The sequence below is a fragment of the Pseudophryne corroboree genome, chromosome 12 (assembly GCF_028390025.1).
Source record: "Pseudophryne corroboree isolate aPseCor3 chromosome 12, aPseCor3.hap2, whole genome shotgun sequence".
Classification (NCBI taxonomy): domain Eukaryota; kingdom Metazoa; phylum Chordata; class Amphibia; order Anura; family Myobatrachidae; genus Pseudophryne; species Pseudophryne corroboree.
In genome coordinates, this window is record NC_086455.1 from 137,420,723 (window position 1) to 137,434,255 (window position 13,533).

A 13,533-nucleotide genomic window follows, 5' to 3' on the forward strand; every position below is an offset into this window, starting at 1 on the left:
CTATTGATAGAGGGTCACCATTATTAATTGAAATTTGCTCACGTGTATGCTTACATCTGATTTGATGTGGATCCTCACGTAACAGTTTCTTAGTTTTTCCTTGTTTCTCAAAACGATCACCACAGTACCCTAAAATTCATAAAAAGTTTTATTCCAAGTTTCCAAACAATAAAATGACATCAATGGTATCCAAAAATAAAACTGACACCAGTGGTTTAAAAACCACATCACTGCAACACCACTGGGTAAATAGATGTAAAACCCCGTTATGTCTCACCAGTGGGTGTTTAGATGGGAACTCAGTCGGGAAGAAAAGTCTATAAAAAAAAGTCCACAGTACTGTATCAATGTGTTTCAACCTCCCAGGGTCTTTTTCAAAATAGTGCTGGTTGCTCCCAGCAGGTAGAATATATAACTGTTTGGGTCCAACCCCTCATCAGGTGGAAAAGAACAATTCCTCACTTACATTATTAGTTATAAAATATACAATGGTATGTTGGTCCTCACTCCATCCTGCAAACCCATCTATCTGATAAAAAAAATATTGTAAACCTTTAAATTAGATTAAAAACGAATACGTTTATTAATTGTGGGTTACTTCCGGTTCGGGGTCGGGTTTCTGTAGTAACAGGAGTTCCTGACAATCACCAATTTGATTGACTTCAGTGATTAGTATTTTGCTTGTAGTATTTGGGGCAAACTTCTGGTATCTGTGTTCTACTGCACAATAATCGGAAGTACTACCCACTTCCTTTATACGTTCCATTGGGCCGAAACCCATGGATAATTATTGCAACTGATGATGTGCCTCTAGTGACCAATTTTAATAGTTCCGATCTCTGCGTTCAGTTATGCAGGGATGGAATTTCCTAGTTTGCATCTACCTTTGTCATTATATATTAATCCCATCCACTGGGTGTAAAAATCTGCATATGAAATGATATATGGCAGTGGTTCTCAAACTGTGTGCTGTGGCACTCTGGGGTGTATTGGAACACTTCAAGGAGTGCCTTGGATTGGTGGTCCAGGTCCAATTTAAATTCTTTAAGGTCAATGTAATAGGCAAAGCTATTGCTGATGGCTGCCAATCAAAAAATATGTGGACAAACAAAAGCAAATCTTGTCCTTCACCACACAACTGAACTTAAGGATAATATATAAACTAGGGGTGTTTGCCAAAACCACCTTTGCCGTGTTTGGTTGTGGATCTGGATTTTTTTTTAAAAATCAAAACAGCTAAAATAACAGAATTTGGGGGTGTTTTTGTTCCTACAGTATTATTAACTTTAATGATATTAATTTCCAGTCTATTATGAACACCTCACAATATTGTTTATAGGCCAAAAGGTTGCACCGAGGTAGCTGGATGACTAAGCTAAGAGACAGAAGTGGGCAGTTCAAACATGTGGCACATCTAGGAGTGGCATTGCAGTGGTAGACAGGATGGCAGTTTTACAAACTATGCCCAAAATATGCTCCAAAGAGCACATAATGCAAACAAAAGAGGTCCCTCCCACCCACCCTTATGTTGTATAAACAGGACATGCACACTTTAACAAACCAATCATTTCAGTGACAGGGACCCCCACACCTGTGGCTGAAATGATTGGTGTGTTTGGGCCCCCAGAAAAAAAGAAGCAATTAATCTTTCTCTGCACAAATTGGCTCTACAGAAGCAAGATGTCATCATCATCCTCCGATTCCTCACCCCCATCAGTGTGTACATCCTCGTATTCACAGCCTATTAATTCATCCCCACTGGAATCCACCATCACAGGTCCCTCTGTACTTTGTGGAGGTAATTGCTGGTAAGGGTCCTCCTAATGGAATTTGTAATTCATTTTGATGAACATCATCTTTTCCACATTTTGGGGTAGTAACCTCCTATGCCGATAGCTGACAAAGTTCCCGACTGTGCTAAAAACTCTTCCTGAGTACACACTGGTGGGTTGACAACGTAAGTAAAACAAAACCAGTTTGTGCAAGGGTCTCCAAATTGCCTTATTTTCCTGCCTGTATTGAAATGGTCTGTCTGACATGCCTATTTGAATACTATCAGTGAAATAGTTGTCAATTATTCTTTCAGTGGTGATAGCATCATATGCAGTAACAGTAGACATGTCAGTAATTGTAAGCAGCTCCTTCAGTCCGGACCAGATGTCAAAACTTGTTCCTGACTGATATGCATCACCGCCAGAGGGTCTCTTAGAAAAATTGAGTTTTCTCCTCACAGCCGTAGTTGCCAGAGAAAATGAAGGAGATGTTACTGTGTCATGTTCTGCTTGAGCTGACAATTTTCTTACCAGCAGGTCTTTGCACCTCTGCAGATTTGTGTCTACCAGAAACACTCTTAGGCTTTAAACCTAGGATTAAGTATGGAGGTAAAAATGTAGTGCTCTGATTTCAGCAGATTGACTACCCTTGAATCCTAGCAAAGTGAATGAAGGACTTCATCCACAAGTCCAACATACTCAGTGGAATCACTCCATTTCAACTCCTCTTTCACTTTCTACAGCTGCTTTTGTAAAAGCCTTCTGAGGGGAGCCTTCAAGCTGGAAGTGTCTGAACAAACCTCACATGTGGCAAGTTTGAAGGGCTTGAGAACCTTGCACAAAATGGAAATTATTCTCCACTGCGCTTCAGTCAGGTGCATTCCCACTCCTTTCTGACATTTCTGTGGGCACTATTGACACTTTTTGTAATGTCCTTGTACAGTCTGGGACTTGCTTGTCCAGTGAAGTGGAATCTAGACAGAATTTGGTACCGGGGACACAGTATGTCCATCATCTTTCTAAATCCCACTGCACTAATGGTGGATACTGGACGCATGTCTGACACCAGCATAGTTGTAATGGCCTCAGTAATCCGCTTTGCAACTGGGTGACTGTTGTCATACTTTATTTACCTCTAAAAGGACTGCTGAACAGTCAATTGCTTTGTTACTGTAGTACAAGTGGACTGCCTGCTCCCCTTCTGGGATGAAGATTGGCTCCCAGCAGCAACAACAGCAGCAGCATCAGTAGGCGTAGCACTCAAGGATCCTCTGGAGGAATCCTGGATAAGAGAGGAGTCAGTCATGCCTATGACATGGCCTACAGGACTACCGCTGATCATGATTGAGGAGGAAATTGACAATAAGGGTGTTGGTGGTGTGGATTGCAGGCACTTGGATACAACAGAGGAAAAGGAGCTAGGTGTCACTGGACTGGTCACACTCCTAGCCAAAGTTTCTGAATTTGACTTTTGAAGAATGCGCTGCAAGTGACATATAAGTGAGGATGTTCCTAGGTGGTTAACGTCCTTACCCCTACTTATGATGGATTGACAAAGGCTACACATAGCTTGACACTTGTTGTCTAGATTTATGGAGAAATAATTCCACACCGAAGAGTTAAATATTTTGGTATTTTGCACAGGCATGACAATGTGCTTTTTCATCCCATGGCCAACAACTGTCTCAACTGGTGCCTTACTCAAACAAACCACATCACCATCAGAATCCTCATCGTCAACTTCCTCCTCAGTGCCAGCTACACTAATATCCTCCTCATCCTGGTGTATTTCTTTAGTGACATCCTCAATCCCAATGTCAGCAAATGAACTGGCACTGCTCCTCTGAGCACTTGCAAAGGGTGTGCATATGGAGGAAGGATCCTCCTCTTCCAGCACAGTACAGTTAGACATGGCAACCGTTGACCCACTTGGACTCTCCTTGGGAATTTGTGATATTTTTGAATGCACACTAGGTTCCTGTGCCTTTACAAGTTTCCTTTTTTTTAACTCTTATACAGGGAGGAGGGTTTACATTATCATTATGAGCTGCAGAAGCACCAGTTATAAACAAAGGCCAAGGCCTTAGCCTTTCCTTGCAACTTCGTGTAGTGAATGGCATATTTCCAATTTTACTTTTCCCTTCTACAAACTTACATTTTTTATTTTTTTTAATCACCTTCAAATATTTCTTCTTTGACTTTACATGCCCTGTATGCCACTGGTTATCGGCCTTAACCGATAATGTTGATGGAATTCCATTGTTGTCATGACTAGTAGCAGCAGATTCAGCACTAGTAGTAGTAAGTGGTTCCTGATCTTTCACTTGTTTTACCTCCATTTCTCATGCACTGAGTGACTGAGTGATGCACCAATAGAAATATATTTTTTGCTCTGGATCACACACAGAGGATATATAGTAGTAGTATATGGCAGCCGCTGTACTAGTAGTCATAGTGATGCATTAATATAAATATATTTTTTGCTCTGGATCACACACAGAGGATATATAGCAGTAGTGTACAGCAGCTGCTGTACTAGTAGTCATAGTGCCGCATTAATATAAATATATTTTTGCTCTAGATCACACACAGAGGATATATAGCAGTAGTGTAGGGCAGACGCTGTGCTAGTAGTCATAATGATGCACCAATAGAAATATATTTTTTACTCTGGATCACACACAGATATATACCAGTAATATATGGCAGTACTGGTAGTTGTCAAGGAGTGACACACCAATAGAAATATATTTTTTGCTTTGCATTACACACAGAGGATATATAGCAGTAGTGTACGGCAGCCGCTGTACCATTAGTCATTGTGATGCACCAATAGAAATATTTTTTGCTCTGGATTACACATAGATATATAGCAGTAGTGTACGGCAGTATTGGTATTTGTAACTGAGTGACGCACCAATATAAATATATTTTTTGCTTTGGATCACACAGAGATATATAGCAGTAGTGTATTGCAGCCACAGTACTAGTAGTCAGAGTGATGCACCAATAGAAATATAGTTTTTGCTTTGGATCACACACAGATATATAGCAGTAGTGTACGGCAGTACTGGTAGTCATCACTGAGCGACGCACCAACAGAAATATACTTTTTGCTCTGGATCACACACAGAGGATATATAGCAGTAGTGTACAGCAGTATACAGCCCCTTATAGACAGAGAACACCTGGTTCTATACATACACTGCCACAGTATGCTACTACGCAGAGCCCTAACACATTGACAAAATACCCAACTCAACTTTCCTGCAAAACAACCTATCTGATCTCTCCTGCCCCCTCTGCTCTCTCCTGCCCCTCTTCACTCTCTCCTGCCCCGCTTTGCACTCTCCCTGCTTGCTCCTTCCCAAACAGCACACAGCACAGAAGGAACATGTCCTTACTGTGATCTCTCCAAGTCCAGAGTGAAGGTGGCGCCGATTACCGGGACTATATATGGAATCCAAAACCCGCTAAATCCGACAGTGGAATGATGACATTTTGCCCTGTTTTTGGATCCGAGTCAGGAGCAAAAAACTGAGCCTGACTTGGATCCGGGGGCGTGGATCCCCAAGTTTGGGCAGGTTTGGTTCTCAGGGAACTGAACCCTCTCATCCCTAATATAAAAACAATTTACTTAATTCAGTATTTCTTTCTCATTTTCTCAAAAAGAGACTTTTGGTCTAGGGGTGCAATGAAAAAAATTCTAATACTCTAGGGCGCTGTAATTTAAAATCTTATCTACTGCAGGTTCGAGAAGCCCTATGACGCAGGTAACTCATCACTACTCTCTGCTAGTAGGTTGGCAGCCACGGCAGGAACTTTTTCTAGCCCCCGGGACACCACGCCAAATCTTCATGCAGATGTTGCAGAGGTAACAAGGCTATTTAGAGGCCTGGAGCCCAGGAAGTCATCAAGGCCAGACGGCATATCCCCTTCTGCCCTTATAACATCTGCTGAACAGCTGGCACCAGTCTTCATGGACATCTTCAAAAAGACGTTTGAAACTAGCATGGTCCCATCTTGCTTCAAGCGCTCATTATTATCCCAGTGCCAAAGAAACCATCCTCTTCTGGGAACCTGAACAACTACAGTCCTGTAGCACTAACATCGGTGGTGATGAAAATGATGGAGCGACTGGTACTGGCTCAGCTCAAGTCCATAGTAAACCTCCTCCTCGACCCTCTGCAGTTCACCTACAGGGCAAATAGATCTGCAGAGGATGCGATAAATCCAGTTCTGCACTCCATCCTGCAGCACTTGGACTCGCCAAGGGGCTATGCGAGGGTCCTGTTTGTGGACTGCAGCTCGGCTTTCAATACTATCATCCCCGCCCAGCTGCGATCTAAAATGCACGGTTTAGGTGTTTCAGTACTACTATGCGCCAGGGTGGTGAATTTCTTAATGGAAAGGGAGCAGCAAGTGAGATGGGGAAATTAATTTCTGGGGTCAGGTCAACCAGCACAGGAGCATCACAAAGGTGTGTCCTCTCTCCCTTCCTCTTCTCTTTCTATACCAATGACTGCGCCTCTGAAGAAACATTGGTGAAACTCCCCAAATTTGCAGATGACACCACACTAATTGGTCTAATTACGGATGGGGTAGAGACTGCCTACAGGAAGGAGGTTGAGAGACTGGTCACCTAGTGCGACACTAACAATCTATAGTTAAATACATCCTAAATGGTTGAGATGATTATTGATTTCAGGAAGCACCCTCCTTCAGTAAACCCACTAACAATTGCGGACAATGCAGTGGAGATAGTAGAATTCTTGCGGTTTCTAGGCTCCCCGATCGCCATGGATCTGAGGTGGCAGGCTAACACTGACGGCATCGTGGGTAAGGCCCAACAGAGACTGCATTTCTTTCGTCAACTTAGGGAGTTCAAACTGCCACGGGAACTCCTGATACTCTTTTATTCGGCAATCATCCAATCTGTCCTCAGCAACTCAATAATAGTGTGGTTTGGCTCGGCCTCGACTCACAACAAAAACAGACTACAATGAATTGCTAAAGTTGCTGGTAAAATCGTATGAACTAATCTCCCTGCAATTGAAGACATCTTTTGGGCTAGGGTCACAAAGCGGGCAGAAAGGATCATCAATGACCGCTCCCACCCCACCCATGACCTGTTCCAATGGCTGCTGTCTGGCAGGTGGTACAGCTCGAGGCTAGTGAGGACTGCCAGACATAGGAACAGCTTCTTTCCCCAGGCAACTATCACGTTGAACTCGACTATTGAGAAAGAAGGAAATGCAGCACTAAGCATATAGAATGGATTATCTGAATTTGGTACACATAATTTAATAAATGAGTTTCATAATACACATACACATTAAAGTAGCACACATGTTTATTATTAGCAAGTACATGTGTATTGCCCATGTCCCACATGTCTGCTTTGTGTAGGAATGGTGTTTATTGTATAAGTGGTAAAAACTAATTAATTTCCTTAAATACCCACAGACATGCCATGTTTTTCTGATTCCTACATTAGTTTTATGTTTCATATAACAACATTACCTACATAATGCAACATAACCTATAATGTTATTACCTGTTGCTTTACCTAATACATTGCTATGGATGAATTAGGACAGTTGTGAGTTATATTTAAGATGGCATGTTGCCCATAGTAACCAAACAACTTTGTGGTCTTATATTGTGTAAGGAGCAGCATACATGTTTTATTTGTAAGAATAATGTTTCTCTAAGCAACATGTCATGATTTCATGTAAGTTTCACAAACATACAGTAAAAGAAACAATTATTTTTTTTTAGCTACAATGAAACTCTTTTCACACACCCACAATAATAAACACACAATTTCACACCAAAGTATATTGGCTCAAAGTAATTTTACTATGTGTTAAAATATTTAATAATGTTTTTACACAAAAATAGCATTTGTTAACAAAAACAACAGAACATGGCCCAGCAACAAACACCTGCCAGTGCACAAAATAGGAAGACAGTACCCAGTAGTCAAGCACCCCACCCCCCTCCACATCCACTGCCCATCAATCACAAAAAGAGACTGATGTCATAACCCTGGCTGGGGAACATGTGGGACAAATTTAAGAAGATTCTGGCCACGATACCCAAACCCAACTATCCAGACCACAATATGAAGAGGAAGGTGGGACAAGTTCACAGGCTAATGCAACACAGGCTACTACCAAAAAGAGAAGACAGCAAACCCCATTTAGCAGGAGGGAGATTTAATTCTGGTCCCTCAAGCCATTGATAATCAATTTTAGAACACAAACCACATGGGTGCTGGGAAATGTGACCGCATCTGGATTGAAATAATTTTTTCTTCTTTTTCCACCCCACCTGAAGAGGACGTTGGTCACTGGTTGGTCTGCACACTGACCTTCAAGGGCCCTGCCCAGTGGGATCTTGTTCCTGGGCAGGGGTAGGGGATGGGCCAGGTGTTGGTGCCTCCTTGACACTGAGGGCAAGGTGCCCAGTGATGGTCTGTATTTCTTGTCCAATTGTGGTGCTTAGTTTTTGGACCTAGGAGTTCAGTTCGCACGTGCCTTGGCGAACATGGTCAGGTCAGTGAGCCGAAAGGACATCTCACGTACCTCCCAGATCATCTGGTCATGGAATTCGGTGTTTATAACTCCATGACTGGCTATCTCAGCCAGAATCTCTGAGCGAGAGGGTTGGGTGGGGGGGCCAGTGTGGTGCTGGTCTGCTGGAATTTCCTGCCCACACTGGAGGTGTCACTAGCTCCCCCCTCCTGAGCCTCAGTGAGATCCTCCTGTGGCTTTCTGTGATGGCCCTCCTGTGCTGTGTTTTTAAAAAAACAATAGTTATTAAATAAATATTAAATAATTTTAAAAAGCATACAATTATACTGAGAAAACTTGACAATCTGGGGTATATTTACTAAGCTCCCGATTTTGACCGAGATGCCGTTTTTTCTTCAAAGTGTCATCTCGGGAATTTACTAAGCAAAAATCTCGGCAGTGATGAGGGCATTCGTAATATTTTGGAAGTCCTTGCCAAAAAATACGAATCAATACACCATCGGTCAAATACGCCAGCAAATTGGTAGAACTCGGTTCTACCAAGTCCAAGAAGGTTCCATCAGCCAATCAGGGAGCACCATGTTTGGCACCCTCCTGATTGGCTGTGTGCTCCTGTACTGTATGACAGGTGGCACACGGCAGTGTTACAATGTAGCGCCTATGCGCTCCATTGTAACCAATGGTGGGAACTTTGTGGTCAGCGGTGAGGTTACTCTCGGTCAACCGCTGACCGCAAAGTTCCCACCATTGGCTACAATGGAGCGCATAGGCGCTACATTGTATCACTGCCGTGTGCCACCTGTCATACAGTACAGGAGCACACAGCCAATCAGGAGGGTGCCAAACGTGGCGCTCCCTGATTGGCTGATGGAACCTTCTTGGACTTAAGTCAGAGGGGGTTCCAGGCATTCGGGGAAAGGGGTCCCATGTGAAAACATGGGGCCCCTTTCAGTGCGAGGTCGGGTATCCGTTTTTTTTATTTTTACAAGTACGTGGATTACAAAAGGATTACCAGCAGAGGAGCCTTCAACCATGGATTTGGTGAGTATAATTTTTTCAACAGGTACACCATGGATTCTACTGGAGAAGAGGACCGACCTGCGTGGGAACATAGGTAAGTATGTGTATATGGAGGTGTGCATGTATGTATTAAAGTTATACTTTCAAGGTGTGTGTGTGATGTCTTTATTGGGGTATTTTTTTAGTAGTAGTACTACAGGTACCAGCGGGCCCGTTTTTCCGCCGCATGCTGGTACTTGTGGTTCTCCAAGTACCAGCTTGCGGGGGAGGCTTGCTGGGCCTTGTAGTACTGCTACTAAAAACAATATCATTCACTTTTCACAAAGGCTATCAGCCCCCCATCCGCAGCCCTTGGATGGGGGGACAGCCTCGGGCTTCACCCCTGGCCCTTGGGTGGCTGGGGGGGACCCCTTGATTGAAGGGGTCCCCAATCCCCCAGGGTACCCCGGCCAGGGGTGACTAGTTGGATATTTAATGCCACGGCCGCAGGGCACTGTATAAAAGTGACCCCCGGCTGTGGCATTATCTGTCCAGCTAGTGGAGCCCGGTGCTGGTTTCAAAAATACGGGGGACCCCTACGCTTTTTGTCCCCCATATTTTTGGAACCAGGACCAGGTGCAGAGCCCGGTGCTGGTTGCTTAAATATGGGGGAACCCCTGTCAATTTTTCCCCCATATTTTTGCAACCAGGACCGGCTCAAAGAGCCCGAGGCTGGTTATGCTTAGGAGGGGGGACCCCACGCAATTTTTTTATTTATTTTACACTATTTTATTTTATAAAAAAAGATGCACAATGAGCCCCAGCACGGATCTCACAGATCCGGCCATGATTCATTGTGTTAAAGTCGGCAGTGTTTTGCTAATCACTCCCGTAAAACACTGGGGGAAAAAACAAATGACATCGACATCGGAAAAAACGAAAATGCAGAATACGACAGGTTAATAAATTAGCCGTAATAAATTCAAAAAGTTGCAGTTTTACACTTTCGATGTCATTCGTGATTAATCTCCCATCAAATCGGGAGAATTAAGAATGTTAGTAAATATACCCCTATATGTTTGTAAACTTACCTGCCAAGGCATGTGGACCTTCCATGGCAGGTGTGTCGGTGTCTATTTCAGACACACCTGCCACCTCCTCATAGGACACACAGACCATCGCCAGCTCCTCCAGGTCTGTAAACTCCACAGTCTCAGGGAGTGGGCCACCTCCTGTTCCCCTCAAAGTGTTCCAGTGCGCAGCCTTTTTCTGCTTCAGGCGGGACTTGAAGTCAGCCCATCTACATATGTTTTGTGGTTTGGGTGAAAGGAAAAGATAAAAAACATAAGTAAATGTGATGCATACTTTTGCAGCACATGTCATAGTATTGGTTGCTACAGGCAACATGACTTTACAAATGCTGCTTAAATCTAATTTAATGCATACTATAGTGTTTTACATTGTGGCTAAGTAGGCACTTACCGTCTTCTGACTTCCTGTGGTGTGTGGACAATTGGTCTAACAGTATTAACAGAGTCTGTGATTTCTTTCCAGATCTGGTCCTTGGAGCACCCATGTTTTTATCTCCAAAATGGATTTTATCAATGGCCTGGGGTATCAAAATTCCCAACTCCCTCTTAGTAAATGGGGGTTGTCATCTTCTCTTTTTGCCTGTTGCCTGCGAAGCATCAACCTCAGAAGTATCTCCACCTTCCTCTACACTTTGTGGCTGGGTTTGCCCGGTTTGGTTATTTAGGCCAGATTCTTCCTCAGTTTGTGGTACATGTTCCTCAGCCAGGGCCCTCACACCAGCCTCTTCTTGTGTTTGTGGGCCAGTAGATGGGGTTTGGGCACTACTGGGTTCTGTTAATTCCTCCTCTGCACTGGCAGGTGTTTGTTGCTGCGTGCTCATTGTGTCAGCTGCCTTCTTCTTGCCAAGATGATTGAGCATGTACATCTCAACAGCCATTGGATCAGTCACTGTATCCTGTTCCATGATGCTGATAGCATGTGCATATGAATCTGTGGTGTGGTTTTATACCTGCATATGCAAGGTGTTGCGTGAACCAGCACAGGTGATGCACACACAATTGTTACACACGCTGTGATTGCTCACACTATTTAAGCATGTTCCATGCAGCCTGTGTCTGTGGGTGTATGCAGGAGTTTCTGAGTTGCGAGTTGTTTGAGAGTCGTTCGAGAGGTGTGCATGAGTTGTTCACTATTCAAGGTAAGTTGTTTGTGTGTATATGTTTGAAACAAAGGCATTCTTCCATTGTGTTGCGTTGCAGTTATTTATTGTCTTGCGAATGCATCACAATTTTTTTTTTCGATTTTTGTTTGGGGTTTTGTTTGTATGTATTGTATTACGTTTGTGGTGGTGACAGAGGCGGAACTACCGGCAGTGCAAGCAGAGCACTGCACTGGGGCCCGCCTCTGTCCAGGGGCCCAAGCATGTAATGAGTCAAACTGACTCATTACATGCCGCTGTGCGCTGCGGGCAACCACTGCCCGCAGCGCAGAGCCGCCTGGCGAGGAGAGGAGAGGAGCAGCGGCACGGATGGGGGAAGGAGGAGGACGGAGGTGAAGGAGGGAGCCGCAGCAGCGCTTTGTTACTGGTGGAGGCGCTGCTGCTGCTGCTGCCCCTCTGCTTCACTATAGGCTGTCTTCCGAGAACAGCCTATAGGGAAGCAGAGGGGCAGCAGCAGCAGCGCCTCCACCAGTAACACAGCGCTGCTGCGGCTCCCTCCTTCACCTCCGTCCTCCACCTCCTAGTACTGCCTGAGCCGGCGGAGAGGGTAAGTATAATTCTTCTTTCTTCTTTTTTTCTTTCTTTCTTTCTCTTTCTTTCTTTCTTGGGCCTGCCTGCTGCTATGTGTAAAAAGGGGAATCAGCCTGCCGCAATGTGTAAAAAAAGGGGACTGCCTGACGTAATGTGTAAAAAGGGGGAATCAGCCTGCTGCTATGTGTAAAAAGGGGTAATCTGCCTGCCGCAATGTGTAAAAAGGGGTAATCTGCCTGCCGCAATGTGTAAAAAGGGGGGACTGCCTGACGTAATGTGTAAAAAGGGGGAATCAGCCTGCCGCAATGTGTAAAAATGGGGGACTGCCTGCCGCTATGTGTAAAAAGGGGGGACTGCCTGACGTAATGTGTATAAAGAGTGGGAATCAGCCTGCCGCAATGTGTAAAAATGGGGGACTGCCTGCCGCTATGTGTAAAAAGGGGTAATCTGCCTGCCGCAATGTGTAAAAAGGGGGGACTGCCTGACGTAATGTGTAAAAAGGGGGAATCAGCCTGCCGCAATGTGTAAAAATGAGGGACTGCCTTCCGCTATGTGTAAAAAGGGGGGACTGCCTGACGTAATGTGTATAAAGAGTGGGAATCAGCCTGCCGCAATGTGTAAAAATGGAGGACTGCCTGCCGCTATGTGTAAAAAGGGGTAATCTGCCTGCCGCAATGTGTAAAAAGGGGGGACTGCCTGACGTAATGTGTAAAAAGGGGGAATCAGCCTGCCGCAATGTGTAAAAATGGGGGACTGCCTGCCGCTATGTGTAAAAAGGGGGGACTGCCTGACGTAATGTGTATAAAGAGTGGGAATCAGCCTGCCGCAATGTGTAAAAATGGGGGACTGCCTGCCGCTATGTGTAAAAAGGGGTAATCTGCCTGCCGCTATGCGTAAAAATGGGGAATCTTCCTGCCGCAATGTGTAAAAATGGGGAATCTGCCTGCCGTAATGTGTAAAAATGGGGACGCTGTCTGCCGTAATGTGTAACAAGGGCACGCTGTCTGCCGTAATGTGTAACAAGGGCACGCTGTCTGCCGTAATGTGTAACAAGGGCACGCTGTCTGCCGTGATGTGTAACAAGGGCACGCTGTCTGCCGTAATGTGTAACAAGGGCACGCTGTCTGCCGTAATGTGTAACAAGGGCACCTTGTCTGCCGTAATGTGTAACAAGGGCACGCTGTCTGCCGTTATGTGTAAAAAGTGTACGCTGTCTGCCGCTATGTGTAACAAGGGCACGCGGTCTGCCATTATGTGTAAAAAGGGCACGCTGTCTGCCGTAATGTGTAAAAAGGGGATGCTGTCTGCCGTAATGTGTAACAAGGGCACGCTGTCTGCCGTTATGTGTAAAAAGTGCACGCTGTCTGCTGTAATGTGTAAAAAGAGGAATCTGTCCGCTGTAAGGTGTAAAAGGGTCTCTACCTTGTGTAGTGGTGCTACT

General features: G+C 44.7%; 1 pseudogene; it reads right to left on the minus strand.

Moving 5' to 3' along the window:
- The window catches only part of LOC134979959 (olfactory receptor 12D2-like), a 22,738-nt pseudogene extending 12,249 nt beyond the window's left edge, over positions 1–10,489 (minus strand).
- Positions 10,490–13,533: the final 3,044 nt, after the last annotated feature.